The sequence below is a fragment of the Vidua macroura genome, chromosome 5, assembly GCF_024509145.1.
Source record: "Vidua macroura isolate BioBank_ID:100142 chromosome 5, ASM2450914v1, whole genome shotgun sequence".
NCBI lineage: Eukaryota > Metazoa > Chordata > Aves > Passeriformes > Viduidae > Vidua > Vidua macroura.
Genome location: NC_071575.1, coordinates 10,868,909 through 10,891,067, shown reverse-complemented (window position 1 = coordinate 10,891,067; position 22,159 = coordinate 10,868,909). Strand labels below are relative to the sequence as shown.

The following is a 22,159-nucleotide window of genomic DNA, read 5'->3' as shown; positions in this document are numbered from 1 at the left end:
TGCATATATCAAGTGCTATAAATATTTATTAACATGTCCACAAGCAATGGAACAACAGAATTGATGATTTTATTTCTGAAAAGAGGAAGAAGAGTCTGACTGAGCAGGAATCTGTGTGGAAAATTCTGAATGCTATGCAGCATGATATAAGGAAAAAAACCCACCGAATATGACATCTAAAAATACTGCATTCACCAGAAATGTGTATACCAATCAGAACATATTAAAAAAAATCTCCTTTATTAAAGAATTAATTTTTCAAGATCTGTTGCTATTATCTGATGTGGGTTGGCAGATTCCTTGCTGTTATATGGGTCACTATTGATGAGATTAAGCTCTTGAAGTACTTCTCATTTCATGTAGGAGCAGAGAGTTCTGGTCACTGAAAGCTGAAAAAATTCCTGCAGCTGAAAAAGTTAATGGGACTCCTGGTATTTTTACAGTGCTAGATTCCATAAAACACTTGATCTGCCTAGGTGTCAAGGCTGATGTGAACAGAGATTCTATGAGGTCAAAGTAGAGTTCCTTCTGTGTGAAAATTGGAATAGGTTTTGCACTGAGACTCTCAGAAATAGTGCTTGAGGTCTAAAATGAGCTTGCACATTAGTACTTTCAATACTTAGCTGTTAATCAAAATATTTCCTGTGGCCTGTCAGCAGGTTATTTGTTTACTTCTTTAGAAAAGTCCTTTCAAACATTTGGATGGTGTCAATTATATTGGAAGTAGTTAGGAATGTTTTTGACCAATGATCCGTTATCCAACTTTGAAATTAACTCTGTATTATGAGCTTTTAATTACAAACACTACAGTTTAACAGCTTAATATGGTTTAATATGCTTCTATGGATCAACTGTTAGTCCCTTAATATTACTTCTTCCAGGGCTGAGTTACATTATTTTTAATGAGTGCTGAAGATAATTGATGATTCCATATAATTCACAAAGCATATAGGTCTAGTCTCAAGATTACAAATGCATTTGCAATGTATTTTTAAAATATGTTTTTGAAAATCCATTCATTGCATTCATGATTTCTCAAGTGATTAATAGTGACCCCATTATGTCAGTGGTGCAGCTAGACTATGTGCTGCTATACTTGACTGCAGTTTTTTTGGACTGTTGTAGGAGCACAGACTCACCACCTACCCAGCTACTGGAATCATTGGCATCTGCCATGAGAAAAACAAAAACACAAAGACCATTAATAGTATTTTATATATTCTTGGTGATATTTAATGTACTGCTTAAAGATGGTGACTATTTAAATTAAACCCATGGTGTTGTTGAAATGGAATATCTATATAAGGAAAAGACAGTTTTTGCCAAGTTATCTAATTTCAAAATTTAGAAGCAGTAGATCTTTAACTGACCCTTCAAAATAGGAAGCTACGACATATGGAGGAGGTAAAGTAGGCCATGCTTTTAATTGCCCAAGTAAAAATGCACTGATTTCATATTCAACAAATTTAGATATTATTAAATATCTACTTTTTAGATATTATTAAAAATAATTTTAGAGATTATTAAGTTACATCCCAATCTAATAAATATCTATTAATGTCTAACTGGTTAGTTACACTTAAAATAATTAATCATGTCCCCTGTTTCAAATGGGTTTTGAGGATGAGATTACCTGGCTAAATGCAGCCATGTAGAGCTGGACAAGTATTCTAATGCATGTGAAGTGTAAGGTACTCCTGTAGAGTAGAAATTTATCCTTTTTCCTAGGTAAATATTACAGAATGACATCCTCTTAGAAGTACCATTATTCTGCTGGTTTGAGTGGGAGCCTACTTGCCCTAACTTATAGCTTTTACAACTTGAAATGGTTAACACTAAATGAACTGTATTCTACTTCAATAATATATAGTCAAGAATTCAGAAATTCTAAAATAAAGTTACATGTGAAATTTGCGTTTGTCCCTAATGTATATTTATTATAGAATGATTGTCACTTTTGTGATCACATATTGGCTTTTCACAGTAGGCTGAAATCCAAATTCTTTAAAAATGTACTGTGGTTTGTATACAAATATTATGTTAGGATGGACTGAAGCAACTTCTAAAGTCCTAAGGAAAATCTTGGCATGCCCAAGTGAGAGAAGAATGTGACTCTGTATGTAAGAAAATGCTCCACAATACCTGATAAGACCTGTATAACCATTCAAAATTCATAACTGATGCTAAATTCTCCAGCAAGCACATAGATAATGAGACAATAGACAAATGTGTGTGTGCAAGAAGATTATATATAAAATTGTCAATACCGCCCCATGTACTGCTGATGCTTACCAGGAATAACTATAAAACATCACTTTTAATTTAAATTTAATAAAAAAGGAATAAAGTTTATAGGATGAAAAGCTAATTATTTTTGTTAATGTTTTGAGATACAAAAATGGAAACAAGTATTTGTTTGCCAATTTATGCAATTCTTATAGGTAGCCACTAGAGGACACAGGGAGCTTAAGAATAATGCAGGTGATAGAAAAAAATAAGCATAAGGTTTGCAGAATGCCATAAATACACACATTATACATAGCTCACACTTAAAAACATATTGGATAAGTCTGAAGCTAATAGCCACATGACACTGTACTAAGAGAGAAAATTATTTTGAAAGACTGTGCTTCAAAGGAATGGCATGGGAAACAACTCTCAGTAGTTGCGTTGAAGCTCTGTAAGCTAATGAGTGGATCCAGTTCAGCTAATTAAGAAGCTGTGTCACTAAAATTAGAAAATGTCCTTAAAGGAATTAGTGCAAGTGTGCAGGTTGAAATCATAACTGCATAAATTCTCTATACAAAGTAAAGAGAGAGAACAGTGACTATGGTTGCACAGTCATTTTCATTTGGCTTAGAAGCACTCTTCTGCTGCAGAGTGGTACCACTGCCTTCAAGACCTGGCTGGACACTAGCAGCCATGCTGCTCTGTGAGGAACTGATGCAAGGCTCTGATGGGTCAAAAAAATAATCCTGCAATAAAGTAGCAATCTGTTTAATTTTTTGTTTGGTTGATTTTGTTTATTTGTTTTGGTTACTTATTTTGGGTTTGGATTCTGTACTTTGTTTGCTTGTTTGTTTGGTCAACGCTTGTCCAGTGTAAAATATATATACGTTGCAGGGATTGGAATTTTTGTTATTCCTCTCTGTACATAGGGTGTTCTAAACCCTATCCTAAAATTAGAGTTCTTCTGTTTTTTTAATATCTGCCCCACCTTGTTATATGCCTGGATGCACAATCTTCAGTAAAAGAAAACTGAATCTTACTCTCAGTGCACTCTCAGTGTCTCATGACTTGAAATTTTAAAATGGCTTCAACCTTTTGAGGATAATGAGACTGAAATTTCACACGTTGTCTGTCTCTGTAATTGGTTCTCCAGGCTTTATAACATGAGATAATATAAGGTAATGGGATCAGTGTCGGCATTACATCAAATAAATACTCATGGTGTTTACTGTGACTAATGTTTGCAGAATTCTCCTGGGGGCTTAAGAAGAGTTCAGGTGACTCTGAATAAATCCTAAACTGCTCGGTTTAGACTTGAATTTTTATAGGGCTACAGGTACAAGCTGTAATAGCTGACATGTAGCAATGTAGCAGGCACTTTAAAACTGTATGATCACTGAAGCACTGATAAAATTTTTGGACAAGTTAGGCACAAATTAACTATATGCCTGTCTACATGGCTAGGCAGCCCTAGAAAAACAGTGGTGTGAGTGCCACCTGGTTATTTTGTTTTTATATTCTGAAATAAATAGAAATTGTAGTTATTTGGTTTGCAATTCTATTGCTCATACTGCTCAGTTCCTGAGGGAACAGAATCTGCAGTTCCCACAGGACATTTGTAATTTGTGTCTGGTACTTATGCAAAGCTAATGTCATCAATGTCAGTTCTATGAATGTCATGTGTATGTTCTGAATGGGAAGCTCCCAAAACACTGTCGATAGAGTTACTTCAGCATAAAAGTCATGGGGAAGAGGTGAAGAGGTTTACATATTTTAAATACTAGTCTGGTCTAGAACGTGTTGGATGATTTCAGGTATGACATCCAAGAATTTGAGCATCCCAAGTCAAAAGAACAGGACAGATCAAAGAGATAATTTGTCTGGGATGACTCTTTGTAATGAAAATTTGAAACCTCTTTTTATTATATAGATACTACCAGTCGGAAAACTATCATGCATTAACAAAAAAACACCCCAAATCCAAAATGAACCAAAAAAAGACCTCCCTCCTAAAAAAATCTAAAATGAACAAACAAACAAAAACAACAACAAAAAAAGAATACCTAGCATCAAAATACAAAGGAGAAAAGATGAGAAAATGAGAAGAGCTTTTTTTGAATAAGTCAAGCTTGCTAGATCTTTTAGGATATACTAGCCAAGCTCCCATTCTCCATACTTATTAAAAAAATCTAGAATTCCAAGAGGAGTACAGTAAATAATACCCTTTTTGCTTTAACAGATGTAGTGACATTAACATATGACCCCAGTGACCTAATGATATTTCAAAATAAAAGGTGACCTTTGTTTCTTTAAAGAACATTCTTAAGCCTCAATTATGCTAAATACAAATGCAGACAGTCTTGTGTAATGCTTTGATCACAGAACTTATGGCATTTATTCCTTATGACAATAAGGTGATTAGAATAATCTGTATATTTCATATTTCTAAAAAAATCTTCCCAGCTAGATTCCCATCATGTAGTGTTGGGAACAGTGCATGTTTACAGTTCAATTTTTCCCAGCCTGAACTATTTTTAACTAAATTAAATTTGTTTCTTGTTGAATTAAATAGTTTCCAAAGATTTAATGTCAATATTTCTAGATCAACCAGATAAAGCATTTAAATATTGTAAAAAGGCATTATTTTTTTCCCCCTGAAACTTACTGTAATTTGAGGCTCCAAAAATGACCACCTAAAATATTTTTGTGTGAATAAAAATCAGTGTTCTTATGCATTGGCAGTCAAAATCTTAAATTATTGCGAAGTAACTACAAAATTAGTATAAATTTACCCAAATTCAATTCCACTCCAGTATGCTCAGAGATCATGAAGTGTAGGGCAAACTTAAAGGGCCTCCCAGGGCAGATAAAAGGCATGACAGCTTTGGAGTAACAGGTTGCTAATATTAGGAATTTATAATGTCCATGGGAAGTGAGGGAAGTGTAATGAGAGAAGTCTCTTCTCTTTGTTGAGTGTAGAATAAAGAATATAATGATGTCCCAAATGGCTGGATAGTTCACCCCTAACCTCTTTATTATTTGTAAACCTCTCTGTTATTTGTAAACACCATGAATTGAGAATGAGTGTATGACCCTGAACATCATTCTAGTCTGACGGTCAATGGCAACACTCATCTGTTTGAATGGCTACCTTGAAATTAGTTGTGGTTCTTCAAAGTTTCCAGCACATCTTGGCAATGCATTGTTTCATTTAATAGCTACAGTTTCAAGAAAAAATATTGCAGAATGTAAATGAAGACTTTCTTAATGGTTCTTGAGTCTGAACAAAATTCAGATTTAATTATTTGATCAGCATGACTGTTACAACCTTGAGTACCTCACCTCCAATGTCCCTGGACCTCTTCTCATATCACATCCATCATGCTCTTATTTATAAGTAATTCCATTCATCAGTCATTATCAGAGTGATGTTTCATATGTTTGGGTGGATTAGATACACTTTTAATATTTCTGTGACACCATCTTACTTCCTTTACTAGTTCAGACACAGGCACATATCAATCATCGACAAGCTCAGAGGAATGGAATAAAAAGATTTGGTGATATCCCTACATTCACTGCAGAAAGTAAAACCAACAAGAAGTAAACTTTAAATATCCCTAGCCTCAATCTTGCAAGCATTTTGCTAGTACTAAACAAGCCTAGTTGGAGCTTTTCTTGTGCTTAGGCATTGTGACAATTTATTTTCTGGATCAAGTCTTGTGTTTCTAATGAAGGGTATGTTTGCATAGTAGCCCTTCCTCTAAGGGACTTTCTCCTATCCTCAGTCATCCATGTTTATTACTCTAGGAAGAACATTAAGATTTTCAAACCTTTCAGACCTTCCTCTGGGAAATACGTTCGAGAGTGGTGACAGATGCTAAAGGCCTGGGGAAGGAACGACAGGTGGGCACTCAGGCAAGGACGTGTCTGCCTGCCCCTGCCTGCTCACTTATGCCCACGTGCACTCACACAGGCACATCATTACAGCAGGGCTATGCAAGCAGCTCTCCTGTTCCTAAGACATGGCACTGAAAAATTAGACTGTTAGCACACCTCCAGCTGTTGCCCTGCACCTCTGCATGATGTGATTCCCACACTCATCATGCTGGTGATGACTGTAAGGAAACAGCTTGAAATAGTCACAATATTTTCCTTTACCAGAAAGGAAACTATTCTTTTCATTACTTCTGAAAAACAGCTGTGTGCACTAATGATTTTCAAATCCTCAACATAACCCTGGTAAGTTAAATATCCTGTGAAAATTTACAATAGCTAAGTGTCTAATCCATATATTAGAAAGTAGTTCTATTTTAGAGAAACTAAAATTAATTACTTAAAAGCAAGTAACAGAGTCACTGGTATTCCCTTTACAAAGTGCTGTGTCATGTCACTGCTAAAGATCATAGATTTCTTAGTGATTCTTTCTTCAGTGCACTAGCTGAAAACCTCCAAGTGGTGATGTTTTTTTTCTGCACATACTGATTATGTTTTACAGAAATAATAAACACAAATGCAAAAGTCTAAGAACAAGCATATTTAGTATGTTGGCATGCCTCTGCAAACATGAAAAGAAACATTGGAATATTTCTCCATATTTATTTATAACCTTTTCAACTTCCTCCCCCACCAAAACATATTGATTTTAAGTGCATCATGAATATATCAAAAATATTTTTCACATAATGTTGTACTTGGCTCATTTGCATTGCATGCATTTCATTGTGTCCTTTACAGCCCTAAAAGCCAAAGAGGAATTTTTCAGGAAGAGAAAGGCCAGGTTTGTTTCTTCCTCACTTGAGTTCAGGCACATCTTACTCCATCACATTTAGTGGCATTCTTCAAGTTGGAAAATAGTGTCAGAAAGGACAAACCCAGAATCACAAAGCTTTCTTTCTCCGGCTTTCTGGAGACAAGAGATTTCTAATGAACTGAAGAGATGTATTCCCTTTGCTGCCTTCATGAAATGATTATTTGTTCACGGTCAAATTGAGATGAAACAGTATTTCCTATAAAATATATCATGTAATGTACTTAATAAGTTTTATATATATATATATATATATATATATATATATATATATATATGATGAACTATTGTGAGGCTTATGAGAAATGTAAATAGAGACATTCAAAGAAGCTTGAAAAATGAAAAAAGGCTAAAAAAGTTATTTGAGACCAATATTTCTTGATTTAGAAATAAACTATTGAAATCAGCTTTGAAGTGCTGCATTTAGGACAATAGACAGAGACTCAGAAATTTTAGGTTTGAGGTTTTTTCTGCCATTGACATACTGGGTCTCTGTTGGCAAATCTTTTAATCTCTTATTGTTCCAAAGCCCCCAGATGGAATAAGAACACTTCCTCTTTGTCTTCACATGACTTATTTGTTTGAAATGTTATGTCTTTTGGATATATGGCTTGCTTTTTAACTCTGTATATTTGTTTAGTGGTCTTTGTTGGGAGTCACTGGGCACTAGTATAATAAATAGAAGTTTCACTGTTGCCCAGAAGGCTACTTGGGTCAGGTTATCCAATGGTAAAAGTAAAAATTCACATGCAAGGATCACAATAAAGTAATTTATAAAATTGAAATGGAGCTGCCTAAAATCCAGCAAGCTTTATCTGCTCCTATCAGCAACAATCAGTGCTTCTACTTTCTTGCAGGGAGAAAGGTGTTCAGCTCTTTTTTTGAAGCCAGTTAAATCCAGACAAAAGACAGTTTCATCCATAGATTTGCCCAAAGCTTTTACCATCAACAGTAATTCCAGTCTAAAAAGACACAAGCATTTCTGTATATATTAACAAGGTATTGCTACCAAATGTATTTTACTACTGTACTATTAGGGTAAATGATTGTAGACATTTTCTTTAGCATCTAGCACAGAAAAATTAGCAGTTTAATGAAGGAACACAAAATAAAATACTTCTTCTGAAATATCTACTGTCAGATATAGTACAGTGAAGAGAATGCTGAGATAATGTTATGGTTCCTGGTTGGAATGTCTAGGTTTTTTAGCTGTCTGGCTGTTTATTTTTGCTTTGTTCTTCAAAAGTGCCTTTAAAGAATTTTTTTCAGTAGAGATTATTAATTTCAGTGCCAGTGAGATATTGCTGACAGAGTATTCTGGTGAAAGAGATCATCTGAATATTTAACTAACCTAGGCACAGATCTGAAAATCTGAACTCTAGCCTTTTTGGTCTGTCAGACTTTTGACCTTATGTTTCATAGAAATTATTAAATTTTTTACAAGTTCACCTCAAGTATGGGGGAACTGGGTCAGCTAGCTGTCTAAAATGCAATTTTAAAAGATTATCATAGCTAATTAAGTTTACAGAGAATTTCTAGACAACAGCTGTGTCATGAGAACTCCTCTAGAGAAGTATGAACACTGAAAACTGGGAAATTCTTTCTTTCCTGAAAGACAGAAATAGCTGTCTTTCTATCATATTCTTTCATAGCCCTGTTAGAATTATTCCATAAATAGTGGCCAGATTTGGTTCAAGTTAGAAAAGCTTTCATACCATTTTTGAAGTTATCTGGACTTTTTTTCTTAATTCTTAAAGAGATTTTTTTTTTCCACAGCCAGAAAAGCACATGATCCCAGAAAGACCCTCACACAGTTACATTCCAGCCCTTATCTTGTTATCCTCCATTTTCATGAAGGAAATGGCAGCTCAACTCTGCCATTTTTGAGACTTTTTTTTTTTCTACTTATCTAATACAAGGTGAAGATAAAACAAGCACTCAACTAAGTGCTTAACTAAGAGATATAGGAACTGTAATCCTGTTGAAATTTTATTGTTAAAACCTGCTTATTGCCACAATCTCAGGTCTAAGACTTGTAGAGGTAATGGAGCCCTATAAGCTTACTCATGTGCTTTTTACCTTACTAACTTGAGTGTGCCAAGTGGCACACTAGCACAAATATTTCCCAAATCAAAGTTGTGTTAATATTATATTTCTTAGCTCTGTACCTTCAGCTTCTTTACTGTAATTCATGGTATGAGTGAGTTTCAATTTTTTTTTAATTCTTCTGCTTAGAAAATGGAGACATCTATTTTTAATTTTTCTCTTAAAAATATTTATTTTGCCTTTTGAAATTTAAATACACTTAAGCATGCTGTTTCATAGAAAAAAAAATAAAACTGTTTAACCTGCAAACTTGTACTTTTTGCAAAATGAAAGAAAACATCTGTGAAATCTATGTGAAGTAGAGTTTCCAAATGTGAGAAAAGTCATCAGCCAGCAGCTAACTCAACAGGACAGTTTATTGAGCTGTGCTGGAAGGTCAGGACCCCCCAGGCACTCAATAGTCATCTACGAGGACCAAACTTGCAGGCAAATTGTAAATACACATAACAAAAAAAAAAAAAATTCCCTGCACTCCCTGATGACTATCAACTGTATTTCTGAGAGTGTAAATTATGTCTGTAAGATCACACACAGAGACCCAGGCCATGGGTACATTATGCAAGAAACTGCAGCTGGCAGAGTGCAGCAAGCAACGTGGCAGCAAGAGTAAGCAGGTTTGAACACGGAGTGAAGAAGCAAGAGACTCAGACCATGCCTATGAAGAGTTTGTTCCTTAACCTACATCTTAATGGTAGGGAAAGGAATTATAACCCAAATCTAATGATTTTGAATTCATATTTAATCTACTTGGCCATGATTGCAGGCCAATACTGTACAGGGGAGGGTGTGTTCCTAAAAGCAGAGAAATTTGCCTATGACACAAAAATGAGGTACTGGACTGTTTCATGGCATTAATGAAAAAAATATTTTATGTGGTTTCTAATGAGTTTTAACCTGTTCAGATAACATCACATAATAGTTTGACATATCTTGTAATTGTCTTCAGTAATTATAAACCAGCCTTAAGGGCAGCTGACTAACAGCATCTCCCAATGATTTTCTTGCATCAGCAGCAACAGAAACACATTGAAACTCCAGGATGAGAAGGTCAACTCCACTGTAATAGATGAGACCACATTCATCTCAGGCTTCATGCTTAACAGAGAAGCAGCTACAAGTTTTTGTTCTAGTAATTTTCCCAAAGAGGACCATTTTTCTTCCATGCTCTGTAATGCAGGGGATAAGGATTCGTGCATGATTTCTATTTACACGGATGACTTGCCACAGTGTTGCTGGTCCTTCGCCCTTAAAGGCACCTTAAGAATTTAAGCTTTGCTAGAAATCACTTTGAAATGTATTTGCATTATACCTGTCCTACACACTAAAACAAGATTGAGTGTTTGCTACATTTTGTTGAACCTGAGTAGATGTAGTGTCCAGTGGTGCAGTGAGGCTCTTGGATTCTGACATTCATAAATGACTGATGGAGAAATCTGCTAACAGTGAACAAGATTTTTCTCCCACAAACTGCTTAGACATTAAACCTGAATGTTTCATTTATCTCTGAATATCTACAAAAAAATTTTAAATCCTCAAGGTCCCTGAAATATTGAATAATAAGCTGAATTTCTCGCAGAAGTTCTGATAAACCCCTAGGTGTTTGTAAAACACATTTGAATCATGTATGCATGAATGTTTTTCTCTGTACACAGTCCTGCCACAGTCCTGGATTCTACTCACCATCAGATCAGAGGTCAACAACAAATTTCCTCATGTTTAGGAGTGGAGGACAAAAATTTATGCTTAACTAAGAACATAAAAGGTAAGGACAAATAGTTGAGTGGGGAATCACAGCCCTTATTTAGTTGGGGAAAAGTTCTGCTTTTGATTTCAGGAGTGTTCCATATTTTCATTGGATTCAAAACAAGTCAAAACCCAGAAATTTGAAATTTTGCCATTTCATGGAGACAACTCCTGAGGAGTAAAACTAAAAACAAAATTATGAAAATACCTAACATTGGTTTTCATCTACATCAACATCTACAAATTTATTTCCAATTGATTTAGAAGACCAAAACAAATATTGGATTGATTTTTGAATGTCAAAGGGAGGGGTTCATAGCTTTACTAGCTGATGCTCTCATATTCTACAAAGAATGAATGCCATTCTCCTATTACTGCATTTTCTGTCTCTTTTTAAAAGGTATTTTAGGAGCCTCTTCATATCTGTATATGCAGTAAGGCTTAATTTAAATTAAAATATTTTCAGTTAAAAAGAACCAGGATATATAATTTATTCGTAAAAATACAATATCCATACCAGCTAAATATATCCACTGACAAACATGTTAAGACATGTTGTTACACAATGGTTCAGCAAATCATTTAATATTTGACAATGATAATATTTGCAAGTAAAGGAAAAGTGGTGTTCTTTTGAACAGATCAAGCAATAACCAAACTTACAGGATTGGCTGAGTACCCTCAGGTTAACAAATGACATGATAATCCAAACTTTAAGCAGATAGAATCTACAGCAAAAGTTATTATCAGGGAAAAAAGCAAGCATAGGCGGTATGGAAAACCAAAGCTATGGGTCTGAAAAATCCTTCTTGCTTCCATTTGTTTAACTGTGACTTACGAGGTGCATCCATCCCCACGACCAAAGCTCAGATTGTTGCTTTTCTCTAATCTTGAGCAGAGTTCACCAGGGATGTTGTGTACACTAGCCTGGCTTAACCCAGCCAGTTAAGAAGTTAACGAGTTAACTCTCATGGATCATGAGGGACATCATACATGGACATTTTTGGGTGCACCTACACAGTCATGCAGCACAGGAAGGGCTTTTGGGTGCTTGCACTTGGATATGGCAAAGTTAGGACCAGGAAATGGAGCTCTGCAAAAATAGAACAGAGAAAAGCAGTGAGGTCATGGCTTTGGGTTTTTTTCACACCAAAGAAACAACTTTCTCCTTTCTCTTCTTTGCCTCTCCTCTTACCAAGACAGAATGGCATCTGAAAAGGAAGGGAAGAAATAATATCAGACTGAACTCAGAGTTAGGGACATGCAAGCAAGTGCAACAAAGTTCAAATAGGGGAAGAGAAGGATAAAAAGGATAAACATTCTCATTTTCAGCTGAAGAAGTTTGAGCACCTTGAATGGCTAATTTTGTATTTTCTCTTTATGATTGAAAGGAGGAGGAGAAGAGCAGCAGCAGTTCTTTATGCACTTGAGTACACAGAGGGAATAAGACACTGCAGTAGGTGGAAGCAAATAAGTAGGTGCAACAGCCTTCCCTTGTCTCCTGCTTGTGCACCCCGAATATTGTGTCATTTTGTTTCAGAGCTGTTCCAAAGGTGGAGGTGAAGTTTTCCCTCTTGCACACACTTGGAAACTTAATATGTGGCGGGCAGGGCGCAGATGCAGCTGGAGGATTGGTAGGTCATGAGACAACCCTCAGGCAAGTGAATCTAAATGTTCAAACCACTGAATTATCACCATCTACAGCTGGATTTTGGAAGGCAGGAACAACCCCTGTTTCATCTTTGACAGAAGGACAGAGGTAACAACCTTTAGGAAAGGATTCAGAAGCACTGTCTCCCAAGAGAAAGAAAGCACATTCCAATAACGCTAATTAAGGTAAAAAATAGCCACTCAGCCTCCCAACTTTAGCCATTTATCTTTCCTGCATGGTGTTTTCAAGACTTAACTGTGAGGGTTTACAGTTTTGAGTAACAAAATTGGAGTTGCAAATGTTTACTTTGCAGTTTTTTATCTGTAGAATGTGTCTGAGGAGAAGTTATAGACTTGTTTAGTTTCTGAAGCAGGAGCTGTTCCTGTAAAGATAAGAAGGCAGTAATGCTCAATAGTTTGAAGAATCTCCTACTAAACCATATTCTCTGCCTCTGCTCATATTTTAAAGGTAGCCTCCATTTTAGAAAATCTGTACTCACCTGACACCAGGAAAAGAAGTTGAACTTCACTTTGATCCTTCAAGGCAGATAAGGCTGGGTGTGGGAATAATGGGAGCATTGTACCTCTGTCTCCCTTGTTCTGCTGATCAGGAAAGGGGTAGCTGGCAAGGGAGGTTAATTTTGCTGTCTCCAAGCATATGAAATCATGAGTGAGGCCTGAAAATATAATTTGTCTGACTTGATGCTCATGAGATTTACTAAAAAAAAAAAAAAAAAAGTTTAAATTCTCACCTAATCATTGGCAATAAGGTATAGGAACAACCAACATGGAGATGATGGACCAACAGGCTGCCAACCAAACTAAAATGTCAAGAAAAGGACATAATTTGTCCCTGCCACATTGATGTGCATTGATGTCTCAAAAAAAGGGAGAAGTGGAAAGATATGCTTGTCACTCTTAGAGGAAGTTCAGCAAAATCAAAAGAAAAATTTGTTTTCATAACAAGCTATCTGTTTTCCTTACAAGCTAGCTCACTGGTGCTCACCCCCGTGCTCAGCCGCGAGCTCTTGCCCCACGGCTACAGCAGCAGGAAACAGGTCAGATACCATCTTCGTCATGCTGGAGTTCCTGAAGTGTTGGCAGCTGTCCCATGGTCTGCTGCACATGCCTGTCCTTAGAGAAGACTCAGCAGAGAACAGGATGTGGAATCTGGGAGCAACACGCTTCCTGCTCCCCTTCTGAGGCTGTCCTGTGCACTTCAGCTGCAGCAGGGAGCAGAGCACCACAGCTGCATCTGTAAGGCAGAGCAGAGCAGAGCAGATGAAGATGTGTTTGCTACCTTATGAATCAGAGTAATTACTTCCAGCAGCACAACAGAACAATTGCATTTTAAATCAGTGAATTCAATTTGTGGTAGAATTTGCATATACTTTTTGTGATGTATTCTTCCCAATATTTACAGGAAAAGTATATAAGAAAGCAATATTCATTATCCTAATTACAAAACTCTTTTGAATCAATTACTAAAAAAAAAAAAAATATAGTGGCAAAATTTCCTTTTCTTAATGAAAGCTTTCTTAAACCAGCACTTTCAGAATGCCTATGGTCTTATTTTAAATAAAATCATCCTCTCTGAATGATGCAAAGATTTCTCTGAGTGTGTTCAAAATACAATAAATATTTACAATATTACTTTGTTGCATAAACAAATGCAGAAAAATTATATGTGAATGCAGATATTTTTCTGCAAGGAGTGGAAGTATATCCAACAACCTATACTATCAGTTGCCTTTTCATTCCTAGAAGATTATTGGATTTGACTTTGTGAGTTTGTGTTGTGAAACCACAGGAAGACATGATCCTTAGTCCAAAGATGAATAGTTCAATGGTAGCTTGGTTGCTGCTGTATCTTAAAGCACTTCTCAGAAATTGTAGAAATGTATCAGAAGTAGTAGGGCTGGCATAGGGAAGGCCAGTGGTCACAAGCCAGTAGTAAAAGAGCAGGCAATCAAAAGAATCATAAGAGACACCGACTGAGAAGAAAGCAGAAATTTTCAGTTACTACACTGGCTACTCCTTCAGCACAGCAGTTACAAAAATGGCAGGGAAAAAGTCAAGGCACTTCCATAACTTGGTGGATGTGTCTGGGGTAAGTGTTTGAGATTCTTCCTGCAACATTAGAGCAGCATGAAGTACAGCACTTGAAAGCATGTCTGCTGAGGGTATTTTCATCTGAAATAAAGTTACTGTTTGAAAAAACAGAAGTTAGTCAACAGGAGGCTCAGAAGTGCCAATTTCAATCAGAAATATTACTTTCAAATACAATTTGCAGCTCTTGCATGGTGAGAAGTGATTCTCAGTAGGTGAACTCTCCGGGTAATCTATAAATAAAACAGCATCTTATGTAGCCCTGATTTCTAATCAGACATAACACCTTTCTGAAGACTTGAGTTTGACTTCTGGCAACATTTATGGATAAACTATGTTTTAAAAAAGTAACTGCTTTATAATAGATTATATATTTTACAATGAAAATAATATTTATAAGAAAGTATTTCTATGTTTCTTCTACTGTTGCTCCAAAGGGATTTCAACTTCCTCATGAAAAAAAGTTCTAGGCAGTCATGCTTAATGTGTGAGTTCTTGTGAAGGCATGTTCCCTTCTTTTGAATCTATTTGTAGGTACCAAATGTGAAAGTGAAACAGAAGCTTGAAAACTTCATTATTTATAGAAATTGAACGTTTTTGAAAATAAACAACTTTCACAGAAGAAAGTTTCTCCAAACTCTACATTCACTCTTAAGCAGACATCTGAGTCCAATTCTCATACAAAATTACATAGGAAAATTGTCTCCATAATTTCTGATTCAGATAAAATATTAAGACCTAGTACAAAACCATAAAAAATATTTTTTGTGAAAAAAATACAACACAACTGCTTTTTTTGTTCTTACTTTTCTCCACCACTGCTGAGCAGATTTTATGCAGCATCAAAATCTGAAAAGTAGTGCAGACTAAATGTGGGTAGCAACTTTACTACTTGGGAGTGATGGAAGTAGCTAAAGAAGTAGCTGGACATAAAAACAGCTTAAAAACTCCTCTATAGAACACTTACAGTAAGAAATTTAACTTCCTTGAGCAATAAATACTCTACACGTGTCATCAGCTAACTTAGCGAGGGTGCTTTCAAACCATCCAGATCATTTAGGAAGACGCTGGATAGGGTGGGTGCAAGTATTGATCCCTGTGGGACCCTGTGTGTGACAGGCAGCCAGCCTGAGTAAAAAGCATCAATCAGCACCCTCTGATTTCAGCCTGTGAGCCAGTTTCCAATCCATCCCACTGACACCTGCCCAGTCAATATCTTGCCAGCTTGCATAGGAGGAGGCCGTGGCAAACAGTGTCAAATGCCTTGTTGAAGTCCAGGGGTTTGAACTGCTTTGGCTGTCTCTTCTCAGCCTGTGAACTCTGCTGCATCTCCAAAAAGCATTAGAGAGATTTAGAGGACACTGAAATGTTATCAGAACAAGTTAAGGAAATTAAGGTCTTTATCCATTTTGGAAATTTCTTACATTACACACATTTGGGAATAACTTGTAGAATTTAGAACAAAATCAAGGCATTTTGATACTGAGTCTTGTGTATCAAGAGAAGATGTAGAAAGTCTGAAATGGAATTAGAACTCTAGCTGTGAAGTCCTTTTCTAGTTTTAATTTTTTATTAACTTTACTGTAAATCTAGTTCTCAAGCCCCTCCAAAAATTTGGCATTAGTTGGTCCTAAGTATCAACAATTATGATTATTTTCTCAAAGTCTACTAACTTGCACTTTGCCTATATAAATACAAATCACAATTTTGAATTATGTTATATTGTTTGGACCAGATACCCCAGAGATTAAAATTCTTAAGCTATATTTTCAGAATGCATGTCAGGAAATGTTCAGGTCTTTTCCTTTTAAATTATTTTACCTCTATGTTTTCTGACAAACTAGGTTAAATTATAAAAGACTTAATGATATTATTCTGCCTAGCAGTAGACTCCAAATATTTTTGATTATTGTTCATTCATTATAAACATTATTTTTCAGGGAAACAACAATTCAAAGGTACACAATGTCACTTACACAAAGCAAGACAAAAGCCAAGATTCAATAATAAATTTGGGTGTTGACCAAAATTTTGACTATATGAACCTAAATGATGAGACTTTATTTAAGGATATGAAGTTACAGAAACAGAAATTCAGGAAGAAACCATCTATCATGTAAAGCAAGTGCATTTGTCGCAATCCTTTTAGTTATATTTCTTTTTATGGAATAGGTACTTATATGTTCATATCCCTGTATGTTCATTCATATACCTGTGTGTATATATAGGTCTGCACCTGTTGTTTTCCACTGTAATTTGGTACTAGTGAAATTAATGCAGCCTCCTGGTGTTAAACTGTGCAGAACTTCCATAACTATTTGACTTACTATAACCATATTCTCTTTTCCTCCTTTGAGGAATTTCCCAATCATGTGATACCATGAAGCAGGGAAAATTTAAAAAAAAAGTGGTGATGGTATATTAAAACCAAAGCATTATAGACTCCCTCTTTGCTGCTCTGCAAGCAATCAGAGAGTATCATTGATATGAGATATACAAAGTTTCACAGAATTAAACTGCATAATATTATGCATGGAACTGAGTGAGTGTGGAGGGTGGAAAAAAAGCCATAATAATTCAGTTTCAAACTGGTATCTCACTTTCACTCTAACCATCACTTTGAGTGTAACTGTCTGGATGTGCAGCGTCCAAATTTCTCTTGCAAGTGATTTCCAGTAATGATGGGACCAAGAAAGCAAGCCTCATGAGAAAGCTATCTAATTTATAAAGTAATGCAAGTCTTTTCATATCACAAATATTTAGCTTTGATGTGAAATAATGTTCTGTGTTTTTTTTTTCTAATTACTTACATGCTTTGAGCATTAAGCCAGGTTCTTTCCATTTCTTGAATCTCCACATTTAATGAAGAACTGTGTTTAATAGCTAAAAATATGCATGTTTAATTATGTTTTAGGCATTTTTTCCTGGTGGAAATTAAGTTCTGAGTGAGGCACTTAGGCTTCCAGTAAAGATGAAGAGGAGAATTAGCTATTTCAGAATAGGATCCAGAAAGGAAAAGACACTGGTAAAGGGCAAGTCTGCATAGCACACTGAGGAACAGTACATTTGAAATAGTGCTTTGCTGAAGAACAGGGGCTCCACAAGAATAATTTATTTTCAAAAGGTCCAAGTGAATACATATATAAATGGTGGCAGAAAATTCTATCCAGTCTTTTATATGGCTGTGGGGTTTAGTGTTCATTAGAAGAAAGAGAAGGGGAGAGAGAAAGAGTGGTAGGGAAAGAAAGAGAAAGAAGATAGGTGGTATTTTACATATCTTTTAGAAAGTGTGGCCTGCTTGGGTCCAAAATGCTCCTTGCTAAGAGAGGTTTAAATCTATAAAGCTTCATTATAAGGCAGCAAGGCCATACATTCAATAAACAATGACTAATGTATGTGGTTAGATCCCATTTAACTGTCCCTGTCCTGTGTTAGCTCTGAAATTCATAAGTGAAAGAGGGACTTGGTGCCATAAGCTGATGTGCTGCAGGATTATGTTGGGTTTGTTCTCCAAAGGCTTTTTTTGTACTTTAAATCAAACATGACACAGACTTGCTTTGCTCAGATGAAGAACCCATAAACTCATCTGCCTTCTGTTTTTAACCCTTGGAAGTAAAATGTGGCCCGAATATGCCAAGAGCACCTCTTCACATACTTGCTTTGCTTCTGTTCCCTCAAATAACCCACACCTTAGTTCTTACACGACCCTCCTGGGAGGTAGGTTTAGTCAGTTTGAATCCCTCAGGCAAAGAAGAGAACTGGATCCAGAGTGTCTCTTTCCTGGTTGAATGTCTGAATGTCTGTGGCCACTGCATTTCCCCTCAGCTGCAACTGGAAAGAAAGCAGCCACAACATTTTTGTGAGGTTGTGTCAGCCTGTGTCAGACCCTACAGAAGCCTAGGAGAGAAATGCCTTTTTTTTCACATCTGCATCAGGTTTAGGTGAGAGATAAGGATCTCCTGAGGTTGGGGAAGCCCTGGAGATTCACTGAAACAAAATTTTAAGAGTTTAAAGAACGTTAAAATCAATCAGGGAGAAACCAACTGATCTTAACAGCCTTCAGGTTTAGACATCATTGAGTGGGTAGTATAAGGGGATTTTTTTTGGCTTAGGCATCGCAGATCTGCCTGCTTAGGTCCTCTACTACATCTAATGGAAAGATCCTGTTGAGGACTGAATCAATTTGTTGAATACTTGTACAGTGTAATGGTCAGATGCCATAGGTTTCTAGGATTTGCATTTAATTCTGTTCTTGCAAAATATATTTCTGTCAAAAAGGGCATTTCCTCAGAGAATATTTTCATTTTTAAATAAAATATATACAAGTCTAAAAAATAAACTGTTACTATTAGAAATATGGCTCTGATGAATACAAAAACTGAAGTTGCTCCAATAAAATGCTTCAGAGAAATTTACTTTAAGTGCCTTATCCATCAGATATCCAAGTGATTTTTCTTCTTTTGCTATTTGAACACATTCCATAATTAATTGCTGTAATATATACTTAGTGGCATATACTGATAAGAACTGCAAAAGTGTAGGGTTAAGTATATCTGTCAACCATATACATTTGCAGAAAGAATAGAGCAAAAAGACAACATATTATTCTGTTTTATAACTTAAAGAGTAAATTTTTGCTGCAAGCATAAGGTTATAAATAGAAAAGAAATTTAATTTCTGCAGACATTTGCCAATCTTACTTTTGTGTTTAAAAATTTAATTAAATGATATGAAATTAAATGTAAAAATATTCATAAATAATAAATAATTTACTCAAACATCTAAAAGTATTTTGAACAAGGACTGATAACTTTTAAAAACAAATTTAAAAATTCAGTTATGAGGGGAAAACAAAACACTGAAACATGCAACATGGAAAAAATTTCCAGCTTGTATGATTACCCTGACTTGTTATATTGCAAATGATGCCTCATAAAAAATATAATGCATAGAATTCTGCTATAACAATATTCTACTTCAAGATTTTTAACTCTCTGCTTACATAATGCTTCTAAAGACCTACTGGATTTAAGATGAATGAAAAATGAAATTGATGATTTTGAGTTTCTGGGATATGACTGGAGCATGCCATTGTGTCAAGCTGCAGATGTATGGCATGCACAGTGGGCTAATGCATATTTATTATCTGAATAATAATATATCACTATTATATCTGAATAATATTATATCAGTAATAATTGATTTGAAGCCTTTGAACACTGTTTCTCAGCATTGTTAATCATCATTTCAGTGTCTGAGGATAAAAGGACACTGAAAAACAAATAAATCTTACATTTTCTTCCTGAAGCTTTATACATTCGACTTCATTCTTAAATTTCCTTACTAACTGTATTATAATTTCTCTCTAGAATGTCTTGGTCATTCTTTTTTCTTACGCTATGGTATAGTAGCCAAAAAGAAAAAAAAAGGAAAAAAAGAAAAAGAAAAAAAAAGAAAAGAAAAAAAAAAAAAGAAAAAAAGAAAAAAAAAAAGAACAAAAAAGAACAAAAAAGAACAAAAAAGGAAAAAAAAGAAAAAAAAAGAAAAAAGAACAAAAAAGAACAAAAAAAAGAAAAAGAAAAAAGAAAAAAAGAAAAAAAAAAAAAACAACAACAAAAAAAAAACAACAAAAAAAAATAAAACCCCAACCAAAATCCAAGCTAATGTTTGTAATGTTAGATAAATACATCTGCCTGATTTTTTTTTTTTTAATAAATATTTCTTGGAAGGACATCTAAAAAATTAATTATAACTTCTGCTCGTAGGGTTGGGTTTTTTTATACTTGTCCTCTTTTTCAGCAGAATTATCAATCAATATTACTGCGACACAGTGGGAAACTCTCCAGCTGTCCGAACTAATATTTCCAGCGCTGCCTTTCAAAGGCGAGCTCTGGTTGCTGCGGGCTGGCTGTCCCACACCGGGGCCATCACATGCCTCCCTCCCTCTCTCCCTGCTGCCGGGCGAGAGCTCCCCACGCCTCACATGGCCAGCTCGGACATACCACAGGTTTAGCTGGCCTCTCCTCCGATTCTTAAGCTGATGTCACGAACACATGATCTCCCAAGAACTGTACCAGTGCCAGTCAAAATATTTTCCTTGTTAATGTGATATGCTTGCTTAGGAACGGCATCAAATATGACTGACTTTTTCTGCTAAAAGGAAGGGGTAACCAGCTAATCAAAATTTATTGGCCTGCTTTAAATGTATTTATTCATGCTGTGAAGGTATCTCATTTTGGTTTCACCAAATCATATTTTTTGAGTATTCACTTCAAAGCTGCAGCCAGGTGAACACCAGTTATTAGGCACTGGTGTTATAAGTTGGGGAAGACTAAGTTATGCCTCTTTGCTAGCTTATCTGGAGAATGGCTTCATGTCACAAATGAAAATTAATTTCTTGACATTACTTTCCTGTTAACTGGCTACAGATCCACATTGCCATAGTCTGCATGACTGTCAGAGTTCTCTCAGCAGAGGCTTAGCTCTGGAATAGCAAGGGCTTTGCAGGTCAAGCATGCTGTGTGTTGGCAGAAATACAAGACCCAGTTCTGAGATGAACTTCTGTCACCACCATGAAAATTACAGTGAGTATTGTTGGAAAAAAAATCTGGTTTTAAGATTTACTTTCTTGAGTTCCACACAAGAGGCATAAGGCATAAGGGCATAAAAGGCATAAGGACATAAGTAAAATCCAGCATCTGATATATCAGTAAATATTTATGTTTACTGTTTGAGTTGGTTACAGATTTTCTTTAAATAAATAAATAAATAAATAAATAAATCAGATTTAATTTGTTAATACTGGCTCACTTGAAACACTTTATCCAAAATATCTTCAGGTTCACCAACTTTTAGCAAATCTAGTGACACTGAAAGACATCTCAGCAGGTGACTTCTGTAATGAGAGTCCCAGAAGATCTGGTTCTCCTTGTGGAGGGCAGAAGGGTCTAACCTAGATTAGGGATAGGGGCTGCTGGCAGCTGGGTTTATGCGGTTTCAATTAGTAGACTAAACATAGATTCCAGAATGCTGGAAACCTGCAGAAGAATACAGAAACCAGAAGTTTTTTGTTTTTTTTTTTTTTTTTTAAGGGGGAGTGAATATTAAATATATTTTAAGTTCTGCTCTCATTTTAAGAAATGAGAACATGATCTGAATGTGAAATCCTGCTTTTCAAAAAATGCTTATCAAAACAGCTGAACACCTCATGACAATTCATCACACCTAATAATCAGCATAAAATAACCCTTTATACCCTGTCTTTTCAAAATGCCTAAATTGAAATGTCAGTGTGGATTTGAGGTTCAGTTCTTACCAGTGGCTACAGGTAAGACTGGGTATGTTACAGCAGGAAGAGTAGAGGACTGTTCACACTGAAATGCTACAGTCATCTCATTTCATGTGTAAAAACATCCCCTCTGTTCTTCCTGTAGCTGAACTACACAGGATATTATACTTACCTGGGGGCAAGAAATGTATAAAAAGGACTTTTTCACTTCAAGACAAATGTGG

General features: G+C 35.7%; 1 long non-coding RNA gene across 2 annotated transcripts in view; it reads right to left on the bottom strand.

The window, feature by feature from the left end:
- Positions 1–6,828: 6,828 nt before the first annotated feature.
- The window catches only part of LOC128807800 (uncharacterized), a 47,210-nt gene continuing 31,879 nt past the window's right edge, over positions 6,829–22,159 (bottom strand). The window contains exons 3-4 of one of the 2 annotated variants that reach the window (XR_008437278.1): positions 11,906–11,981; positions 6,829–7,238 (exon numbers count right to left, since the gene is read on the bottom strand). This is a non-coding gene — a long non-coding RNA (uncharacterized LOC128807800). Of the gene's footprint in view, positions 7,239–11,390; positions 11,982–22,159 lie in introns of those variants that run through there. The other variant, XR_008437277.1, reaches the window with a different exon arrangement.